The sequence below is a fragment of the Triticum dicoccoides genome, chromosome 3B (assembly GCF_002162155.2).
Source record: "Triticum dicoccoides isolate Atlit2015 ecotype Zavitan chromosome 3B, WEW_v2.0, whole genome shotgun sequence".
In the NCBI taxonomy this organism is placed as follows: Eukaryota; Viridiplantae; Streptophyta; class Magnoliopsida; order Poales; family Poaceae; genus Triticum; species Triticum dicoccoides.
Window position 1 is genome coordinate 625,160,780 of NC_041385.1, and position 11,298 is coordinate 625,172,077.

The window sequence follows — 11,298 nt, forward strand, 5'->3', positions numbered from 1 at the left end:
TCAGCACTAACAATAGGTGAAGTAGCAAACTTAGGTTCACATTTCATTTTAGCATTCAAAGATCTTTCTTTATACTTGCATAATAATTTCTCCAGATCATCTATATCCTTACAAGCAAGAATATCTCTAGTTGCCTCCTCACTAATAGTATAACCTTCCGGTACCTTTGGCAATTCATATCTAGTAGGACTAGTTCTAGTAGGTGTTTCAGTATTTTCAGTTTCAAGTTCATCATCAGATTCAACAATATCATGTTGTCTTACTCTAGCAATTTGTTCATCAAGAAATTCACCTAGTGGCACATCATGATCAAGCAAGGTACTAGAATCTTCATGAGTAGCATTCATTGCAGAAGTAGCATCATCACTAACTTGCGACATATCAGAATTAATAGCACGTTGTGGTGTTGCAAGTTTACTTATAACAGAAGGTGAATCCAAAGTAGAACTGGATGGCAGTTCCTTACCTCCCCTCGTCTTTGAGGGAAAATCATAGTCTTAGCATCCTTTAGATTCTTCATAGTGATAATATGATAATAATCCCAAGTGACTCAACAAACATAGCTATGCTCCCTGGCAACGGCGCCATAAAAAGGTCTTGATAACCCACAAGTATAGGGGATCGCAACAGTTTTCAAGGGTAGAGTATTCAACCCAAATTTATAGATTCAACACAAGGGGAGCCAAAGAATATTTGAAGGTATTAGCAGCTGAGTTATCAATTCAACCACACCTGGAGATTAATTATCCGCAGCAAAGTGATTATTAGCACAGTAGTATGATAGTTTTGATGATAACAGCAGTAGTAACGGTAACAGTAACAGTGATAGCAGTGATATTGTAGCAGCAGCGATAGCAGTAGCAACAGTAGTAACTTAGCAAGAGCAATATATGATAAATTCGTAAGCATTGGATCGGTGACTCATTGGATGATATTCATCATGAGACAGTTATAACCTAGGGCAATACGGCACTAGCTCCAGTTCACAAATATAATGTAGGCATGTATTCCATAAATAGTCATACGTGCTTCTGGAAAGAACTTGCATGACATCTTTTGTCCTACCCTCCCGTGGCAGTGGGGTCCTATTGGAAACTAAGGGATATCAAGGCCTCCTTTTAATAGAGAACTGGAACAAAACATTAACACACGGTGAATACATGAACTCCTCAAACTACGGTTATCAGCGGGAGTGGTCCCGACTATTGTCACTCCGGGGTTGTCGGATCATAACACATAGTAGGTGACTATAGCTTGCAAGATCAGATCTAGAACATGGATATAATGGTGATAACATAAACGGTTTAGATCTGAAATCATGGCACCCAGGCCCAAAGTGACAAGCATTAAGCATGGCAAAGTCATAGCAACATCAATCTCAGAACATAGTGGATACTAGGGATCAAGCCACAACAAAACTAACTCGATTACATGATGAATCTCATCCAGCTCCTCACCAACCAGTGAGCCTGTGAAGGAATTACTCACTCCCGGTGGGGAGCATCATGGAATTGGCGATGGAGATGTGTTGGTGATGACGAAGATCGAAGATCCCCCTCTCCGGAGCCCCAAACGGACTCTAGATCTGGCCTCTCAAGGAAGAACAGGGCTTGGCGGCGGCTCCGTCTCGTGAAACATGATAATTCTTTCTCCCTCATTTTTTCTGGAAATATGGGATTTTATAGCGTCGGTTTGAGGGTCAACGGGGCCACCAGGTGGGCAGCACCCACCAGGGCACGCCTGGGGGGATGGCGTGCCCTACTGGGTTGTGCCCACCCAGGTGCCTCCCTCAGGTACCTCCTGGCTCCAGAAATTCTCTTATTTGATATAAAAAATCCTCGCAAAGTTTTGTTCCATTCCGAGAACTTCCATTTCTGCACAAAAATAACACCATGGTAGTTCTGCTAAAAACATCGTCATTCCGGGGTTAGTTTCATTCAAATCATGCAAATTAGAGTCCAAAACAAGAGGAAAAGCATTAGGAAAATTAGATACGTTGGAGACATATCACCTACCCCCTGGGCACGCTCCTGCCTTGTGGCCGCCTGGTTGCGTCTCCGACTTCATCTCCAAGTCTTCTGGTTGCTTTCGGTCCAAGAAAGATCATCGCAAAGGTTTCATTCCGTTTGGACTCCGTTTGGTATTCCTTTTCTGTGAAATTCTAAAAGAGGCAAAAAAACAGAAACTGGCACTGGGCCCTCGATTAATAGGTTAGTCCCAAAAATAATATGAAATAGCATATAAATGCCTATTAAACATCCAAAACAGATAATATAATAGCATGGAACAATAAAAAATTATAGATATGTTGGATACGTATCAAAGGTCTCATACCTCTCAACATGGGCATGAGTTTGAAATACCAATTTCAGCTCTTGGAACACCTCATATGCTCCGTGGCGTTCAAAACGTTTTTTAAGTCTCGGTTCTAAGCCGTAAAGCATGGTGCACTAAACTATCAAGTAGTCATCATATTGAGCTAGCCAAAATGTTCATAACGTTTGCATCAGCTCCTGCAATAGGTATGTCACCTAGCGGTGCATCAAGGACATAATTCTTCTGTGCAGCAATGAGGATAAACCTCATATCACGGACCCAGTTCGCATCATTGCTACTATCATCTTTCAACTTAGTTTTCTCTAGGATCATATCAAAAACATAGGGAAGCTACAACGCGAGCTATTGATGTACAACATAATTTGCAAATACTATCAGGACTAAGTTCATGATAAATTAAAGTTCAATTAATCATATAACTTAAGAACTCCCACTTAGATAAAAATCCCTCAAGTCATCTAAATGATACGTGATCCAAATCAACTAAACCATGTCCGATCATCACGTGAGATGGAGTAGTCATCAATGGTGAACATCTTTATGTTGATCATATCCACTATATGATTCACGTTCGACCTTTTGGTCTCCGGTGTTCCGAGGCCATGTCTGTACATGCTAGGCTCGTCAAGTTTAACCCGAGTATTCCGCCTGTGCAAAACTGGCTTGCACCCGTTGTATTTGAACATAGAGCTTACCACACCCGATCATCATGTGGTGTCTCAGCACGAAGAACTTTCGCAATGGTGCATACTCAGGGAGAACACTTATACCTAGAAGTTCTAGTAAGATATCATCTTATAATGCTACCGCCGTACTAAGCAAAATAAGATGCATAAAGATAAACATAACATGCAATCAAAATATGTGACATCATATCGCCATCATCATCTTCTGCTTTTGATCTCCATCACCAAAGCAACGTCATGATCTCCATCGTCACCCGCTTAACACCTTGATCTCCATCGTAGCATCGTGGTCGTCTCGCCAACTATTGCTCCTACGACTATCGCTACTGCTTAGTGATAAAGTAAAGCAATTACATGGCCTTTGTATTTCATACAATAAAGCGACAACCATAAGGCTCCTACCAGTTGCCAATAACTTTTACAAAGCATGATCATTTCATACAACAATGTATATCACATCATGTCTTGACCATATCACATCACAACATGCCCTGCAAAAATAAGTTAGACGTCATGTACTTTATTGTTGCAAGTTTTACGTGGTTGCTACGGGCTTCTAGCAAGAACCATTCTTACCTACGGCACAAAACCACAATGATGATTTATCAAGTTTGTTGTTTTAACCTTCAGAACGATCGCCATAGTCAAATTTGATTCAACTAAAGTTGGGGAAACAGACACCCGCCAGCCACCTTTATGCAAAACTAGTTGCATGTCTGTCGGTGGAACCGGTGTCATGACCGTGGTCATGTAAGGTTAGTCCGGGCTGCTTCATCCAACAATAACACCGAATCAAAATAAGACATTGGTGGTAAGCAGTATGATGATCACCGCCCACAACTCTTTGTGTCTACTCGTCCATATCGTCTATGCATAGACCTGGCTCGGATGCCACTGTTGGGAAACGTAGCATGAAATTTCAAAAAAAATCCTACGCTCATGCAAGATCTATCTAGGAGATGCATAGAAACGTGAGGTGAGAGTGTGTACACGTACCCTCGTAGACCGAAAGCGGAAGTGTTTGCTTAACGCAGTTGATGTAGTAGAACGTCTTCTTGTTCCGACCGACCGAGTACCGAACGTATGACACCTCCGAGTTCTGCACACGTTCAACGCGATGACGTCCCTCGAGCTCTTGATTCAGCAGAGGGTCGAGGAAGTAGATGAGTTTCGTTAGCACGACGGTGTGGTGACGGTGATGGTGATGAGATCCATGCAGGGTTTCGCCTAAGCACCGCCAGAATATGACCGGAGGCGTAAACTGTGGAGGAGGGGGCATACACGGCTTGGAGCGTGTGTCTTCTAGGGGCGCCCCCCGGTACATAAAGGAGGGAGGGAGAGGTGGCTGGACCTAGGCACACCCCAAGTGGGAGGAGTCCCACTTGGGCTCCTAGTAGGATTTGCCCCCCCCCCCTCCTTTACCGGAGGGAGAAAGGGGGAAGGAGAGGGAGTAGGAGAAGGAAAGGGGGATGGCGCCCCCTTCCCTAGTCCAATTCGGCCTCCCCCCTTGTGGGGGCACGCCAACCCCTTGTGGGATAGTTAGCCTCCCTCCTATGGCCTATATGGCCCATATCTTTCCCCGGGTGGTTCCGATAACCCCTCCGGTACTCCGGTATGTACCCGATACACTCCGGAACCCTTCCGGTGTCCGAATACTACCTTCCAATATACTAATCTTTACCTATTGACCATTTCGAGACTCCTCATCATGTCTGTGATCTCATCCGGGACTCCGAACAACCTTCGGTCACCAAAAAACATTACTCATATAATACATATCATCATCGAATGTTAAGCGTGCGGACCATACGGGTTCGAGAACTATGTAGACATGATAGAGACACCTCTCCGATCAATAACCAATAGCGGAACCTGTATGCTCATATTTGTTCCCACATATTCTACGAAGATCTTTATCGGTTGAACCGCTATGTCAACATACGTTATTCCCTTTGTCATTGGTATGTAACTTGCCCGAGATTCAATCGTTGGTATCTTCATACCTAGTTCAATCCCGTTAGCAGCAAGTCTCTTTACTTGTTCCGTAATGCATCATCCCTCAACTAACTCATTAGTCACATTTCTTGCAAGGTTTCATATGATGTGCATTACCGAGAGGGCCCAGAGATACCTCTCCCATACTCAAAGTAACAAATCCTAATCTTGATCTATGCCAACCCAACAAACACCTTCGGAGATACCTGTAGAGCATATCTATAATCACCTAGTTACGTTGTGACGTTTTATAACACACAAGGCATTCCTCCGGTGTCTGCGAGTTGCATAATCTCATAGTCGGAGGAATATGTATTTGACATGAAGAAAGCGGTAGTAATTAAACTAAACAATCATTATGCTATGCTAACGGATGGGTCTTGTCCATCACATCATTCTCCTAATGATGTGATCACATTCATCAAATGACAACACATGTCCATGGCTAGGAAACTTAACCATCTTTGTTAAACAAGCTAGTCAAGTAGAGGCATACTAGGGACAGGGTGTTTTGTCTATGTATTCACACATGTATCAAGTTTCCAGTTAATACAGTTCTAGCATGAATAATAAACATTTATCATGATATAAGGAAATATAAAGTAACAACTTTATTATTGCCTCTAGGGCATATTTCCTTCAGTAGTTTCCTCCTCTTTCTTTCGGTGCGTCGACAATGCCCTCACCATCCTCGTCCACCTCGAACTCATGGTCATTGAAATGCATGTCATTGGTTTGAGACCAATGAGAATTGTTGGAGCCAACGCCCATAGTTGACATATATGCCTCATCGTTGACACTACAAAGGATATACAATGAAGCAAATGAGCTATCTATATGTATGCATTCAAAAAATAACAACAACAAAAAGTTGGCAATTTTTTTTACCTTTGGGGCATTTCCTCGAACACCGTGTGCGCGTCGGCCGCCGGCTCAACAAGTGAGCTCGCCGGCGCTTCGGTAGCCGCCGCGGCCGTCGCACGCCCTGCAAGTTTCTTCCTCGACGGCTTGGAGGATCCAGAGCCGTCCGCCGCCTTGTTCTTCTTCATGGAAACCTTGCCCTTCTTCGGTCGCGCCACATTTGGGATCTTCAAGAGGGGGGCCCGTGGCTTCACAGTGGGCGCCGGCGCGAGGCCACCCGCCGCCGAGGTCATCCGTGGCAGCATGAAAAGGCCGCGCGCGACGCCGGTGCTTGGAGAAGCACCAGCGGAGGCGAAGCCAAAGCTCCCCGTGCTAGGTTTTGTGGCGGCGGCGGTGGCTGCCGTGGAGGGGTCGCGGGTGTAGGAAGGAGTGAGGGGGTGCCGGCGCGGGCGTCCGCCGGGTCAGCTCGCTGGCGCCGGCACGGGGGCGGGCGAAGGTGGCGCGGTGGAGAGAGTGCGGCGCATGGAAGCGGGCGCACCAAATACGCAGCACGCGATGGCGATTCGGACAGCGTGCTTTACTCTATATGTTGCGCGCGCGTTTATCGCGCCTCCGTTGGTGCCTATTTTTCGATTGTACGTGTTAAAAAGGTCAATTTTACAGCGCAACGCTATTTTAGCGTTGCTGTTGGAGATGCTCTTAGGCCCCTCCCAATGCTCCACCTTGTACAGGTGCTAAGCCTTCCACGTAGGCAAAAAATATGATGTGGCAAGTTATTTAAGAGGAGAGAGATGAGTGTGGTGACCCCAAGAAGAAACAATGCTAAGCGCGTGAACCTAGGCAAAATATTTAAAGGAAGGAAGCCCACCAATACATGAAGAACTTTAGTTGTTAAATCATTAAATGAAGCAATCTTAGCCACCATAATCTAAGCACCTATTCATTGGGAAGTATAGTTGCTAAGCTATTTAATGTTCTTAGCACCTCATCTAAGCACCCATGCATTGGCAGCAGCGTAGGGCCACTTCTGCCGCCGCAGCACGACCAGTACTCCGTCCTGTCTCAAAAAACTACTCCTTCCCCTCCCCCTCCTCTGATCAACTATCAAGTAGTCATCATATTGAGCTAGCCAAAACGTTCATAACGTCTGCATCTGCTCCTACAATAGGTCTATCACCTAGTGGTGCATCAATACATAATTCTTCTGTGTAGTAATGAGGATAAACCTCAGATCACGGACCTAGTCCGCATCATTGCTACTATCATCTTTCAACTTAGTTTTCTCTAGGATCATATCAAAAAACATAGGGAAGCTACAACGCCGGCTATTGATCTACAACATAATTTGCAAATACTATCAGGACTAAGTTCATGTTAAATTAAAGTTCAATTAATCATATAACTTAAGAACTCCCACTTAGATAGACATCCCTCAAGTCATCTAAATGATACGTGATCCAAATCAACTAAACCATGTCCAATCATCACGAGAGATGGAGTAGTCAACAATGGTGAACATCTTTATGTTGATCATATCCACTATATGATTCACGTTCGACCTTTCGGTCTCTAGTGTTCTGAGGCCATGTCTGTACATGCTAGGCTCGTCAAGTTTAACCCGAGTATTCCGCATGTGCAAAACTGGCTTGCACCCATTGTATTTGAACGTAGAGCTTATCACACCCGATCATCACGTGGTGTCTCAGCACGAAGAACTTTCGCAACGGTGCATACTCAGGGAGACCACTTATACCTTGAAATTTTAGTAAGAGATCATCTTATAATGCTACCGCCATACTAAGCAAATTAAGATGCATAAAGATAAACATCACATGCAATAAAAATATGTGACATGATATGGCCATCATCGTCTTGTGCTTTTGATCTCCATCACCAAAGCAACATCATGATCTCCATCGTCACTGGCTTGACACCTTTATCTCCATCATAGCGTCGTGGTCGTCTCGCCAACTATTGTTTCTACGACTATCGCTACCGCTTAGTGATAAAGTAAATCAATTACATGGCGTTTGTATTTCATACAATAAAGCGACAACCATAAGGCTCCTGCCAGTTGCCGATAACTTTTACAAAGCATGATCATTTCATACAAAAACTTATATCACATCATGTCTTGACCATATCACATCACAACATGCCCTGCAAAAACAAGTTAGACGTCCTCTACTTTATTGTTGCAAGTATTACGTGGCTGCTACGGGCTTCTAGCAAGAACTGTTCTTACCTACAGCACAAAACCACAATGATGATTTATGAAGTTTTTTGTTTTAACCTTCACAAGGACTGGCCGCAGTCATATTTGATTCAACTAAAGTTGGAGAAACAGACACCCGCCAGCCACCCTTATGCAAAACTAGTTGCATGTCTGTCTGTGGAACCGGTCTCATGAACGTGGTCATGTAAGGTTGGCCCGGGCTGCTTCATCCAACAATAACGCCGAATCAAACTAAGACATTGGTGGTAAGCAGTATGATGATCACCGCTCACAACTCTTTGTGTTCCACTCGTGCATATCATCTACGCATAGACCTGGCTCGGATGCCACTGTTGGGAAACGTAGCATGCAATTTCAAAACAATTCCTACGCTCATGGAAGATCTATCTAGGAGATGCATAGAAACGAGAGGGGGAGAGTGTGTACACATACCCTTGTAGACCGAAAGCGGAAGCATTTGCTTAACGCGGTTGATGTAGTAGAACGTCTTCTTGTTCCGACCGACCGAGTACCGAACGTATGACACCTCCGAGTTCTGCACTCGTTCAACGCGATGACGTCCCTCGAGCTCTTGATCCAGAAGAGGGTCGAGGAAGTAGATGAGTTTCGTTAGCACGACGGCGTGGTGACGGTGATGGTGATGTGATCCACGCAGGGTTTTGCCTAAGCACCGTGAGAATATGACCGGAGGCGTAAACTGTGGAGGGGGCGCACACGGCTTGGAGCGTGTGTCTTCTAGGGGCGCCCCCGGTATATAAAGGAGGGAGGGAGAGGAGGCCGGCCCTAGGCGCGCCCCAAGTAGGAGGAGTCCCACTTGGGCTCCTAGTAGGATTCGCCCTTCCCCCTCCCTTTTACCGGAGGGGGGAAGGGGAAGGAGAGGGAGTAGGAGAAGGAAAGGGGGTGGCGCCCCCTTCCCTAGTCCAATTCGGCCTCCTCCCTTGTGGGGGGCACGCCAACCCCTTGTGGGCTAGTTAGCCTCCCTCCTATGGACCATATGGTCATATCTTTCCCCGGGGGGTTCCGATAACCCCTCCGGTACTCCGGTATGTACCCGATACACTCCGGAACCCTTCCAGTATCTGAATACTACCTTACAATATATCAATCTTTACCTCTCGACCATTTCGAGGCTCCTCATCATGTCCATGATCTCATCCGGGACTCCGAACAACCTTCGGTCACCAAAACACATTACTCATATAATACATATCGTCATCGAACGTTAAGCGTGCGGACCCTACGGGTTTGAGAACTATGTAGGCATGACCGAGACACCTCTCCGGTCAATAACCAATAGCGGAACCTGGATGCTTATATTGGTTCCCACATATTCTATGAAGATCTTTATTGGTCGAACCGCTATGTCAACATACGTTATTCCCTTTGTCATCGGTATGTTACTTGCCCGAGATTCGATCGTCGGTATCTTCATACCTAGTTCAATCCCATTAGCGGCAAGTCTCTTTACTCGTTCCGTAATGCATCATCCCTCAACTAACTCATTAGTCACATTGCTTGCAAGGCTTCATATGATGTGCATTACCGAGTACCTCTCCGATACTCGGAGTAACAAATCCTAATATCGATCTATGCCAACCCAACAAACACCTTCGGAGATACCTGTAGAGCATATTTATAATCACCCAGTTACGTTGTGGCGTTTGGTAGCACATAAGGTATTCCTCCGGTGTCTGTGAGTTGCATAATTTCATAGTCGGAGAAATATGTATTTGACATGAAGAAAGCAGTAGCAATAAAATTAAACGATCATTATGCTATGCTAACGGATGGGTCTTGTCCATCACATCGTTCTCCTAATGATGTGATCCCATTCATCAAATGACAACACATGTCCATGGCTAGGAAACTTAACCATCTTTGATAAACAAGCTAGTCAAGTAGAGGTATACTAGGGACACGATGTTTTGTCTATGTATTCACACATGTATCAAGTTTCTAGTTAATACAGTTCTAGCATGAATAATAAACATTTACCATGATATAAGGAAATATAAAATAACAACTTTATTATTGCCTCTAGGGCATATTTCCTTCAGTAGTTGCCTCCTCTTTCTTTCAGTGCGTCGACAATGCCTTCACCATCCTCGTCCACCTCGAACTCATGGTCATCAAATGCATGTCATTGGTTTGAGACTAATGAGAATTGTTGGATCCAATGCCCATAGTTGACATATATGCCTCATCGTTGACACTACAAAGGATATACAACGAAGCAAATGAGCTATCTATATGTATGCATTCAAAAAATAACAACAACAAAAAGTTGGCAATTTTTTTACCTTTGGGGCATTTCCTCGAACACCGTGTGCGCGTCGGCCACCGGCTCAACAAGTGAGCTCGCTGGCACTTCGGTAGCTGTCGCGATCGTCGCACGCTCTACAAGTTTCTTCCTCGATGGCTTGGAGGAGCCGGAGCCGCCCGCCGCCTTGTTCTTCTTCGCGGAAACCTTGCCCTTCTTCGGTCGCGCCGCATTTGGGAGCTTCGAGAGGGGGGCCCGTGGCTTCACAGCGGGCGCCGGCGCGAGGCCACCCACCGCCGAGGTCATCCGTGGCGCGACGCCGGTGCTTGGAGAAGCGCCGGCGGAGGCGAAGCCAAAGCTCCCCGCGCTAGGGTTTACGGTGGCGGCGGTGGTGGCCGCGGATGGGTCGCGGGTGTAGGAAGGGGTGAGGAGGGTTCCGGCGCGGGCATCCATAGGATCGGTTCACCGGCGACGGCGCGGGGGCGGGCGAAGGTGGCGCGGTGGAGAGAGTGCGGCGCGCGGAAGCGGTCGCACCAAATACGTAGTGCGCGATGACGATTCGGACAGCGCGATGTACTCTATATGCCACGCGCGCGGTTATCGCGTGTCCATTGATGCCTATTTTTCGATTGCGCGCGTTAAAAAGGTCAATTTTATGGCGCAACGCTATTTTAGCATTGCTGTTGAAGATGCTCTTAGGCCCCTTCCAATGCTCCACCTTGTACAGGTGCTAAGCCTTCTACATAGGCAGAAAATATGACGTGGCAAGTTATTTAAGAGGAGAGAGATGAGTGTGGTGACTCCAGGTAGAAACAATGCTAAGCGACCTCAGCCGCGGCATCCCTAGGTTCGATTCTCCACATGCCAGTACCAACCAACCAATCGTCCTGCTACTCTGTCCCGGACTAGAGCAAAGATTCTCA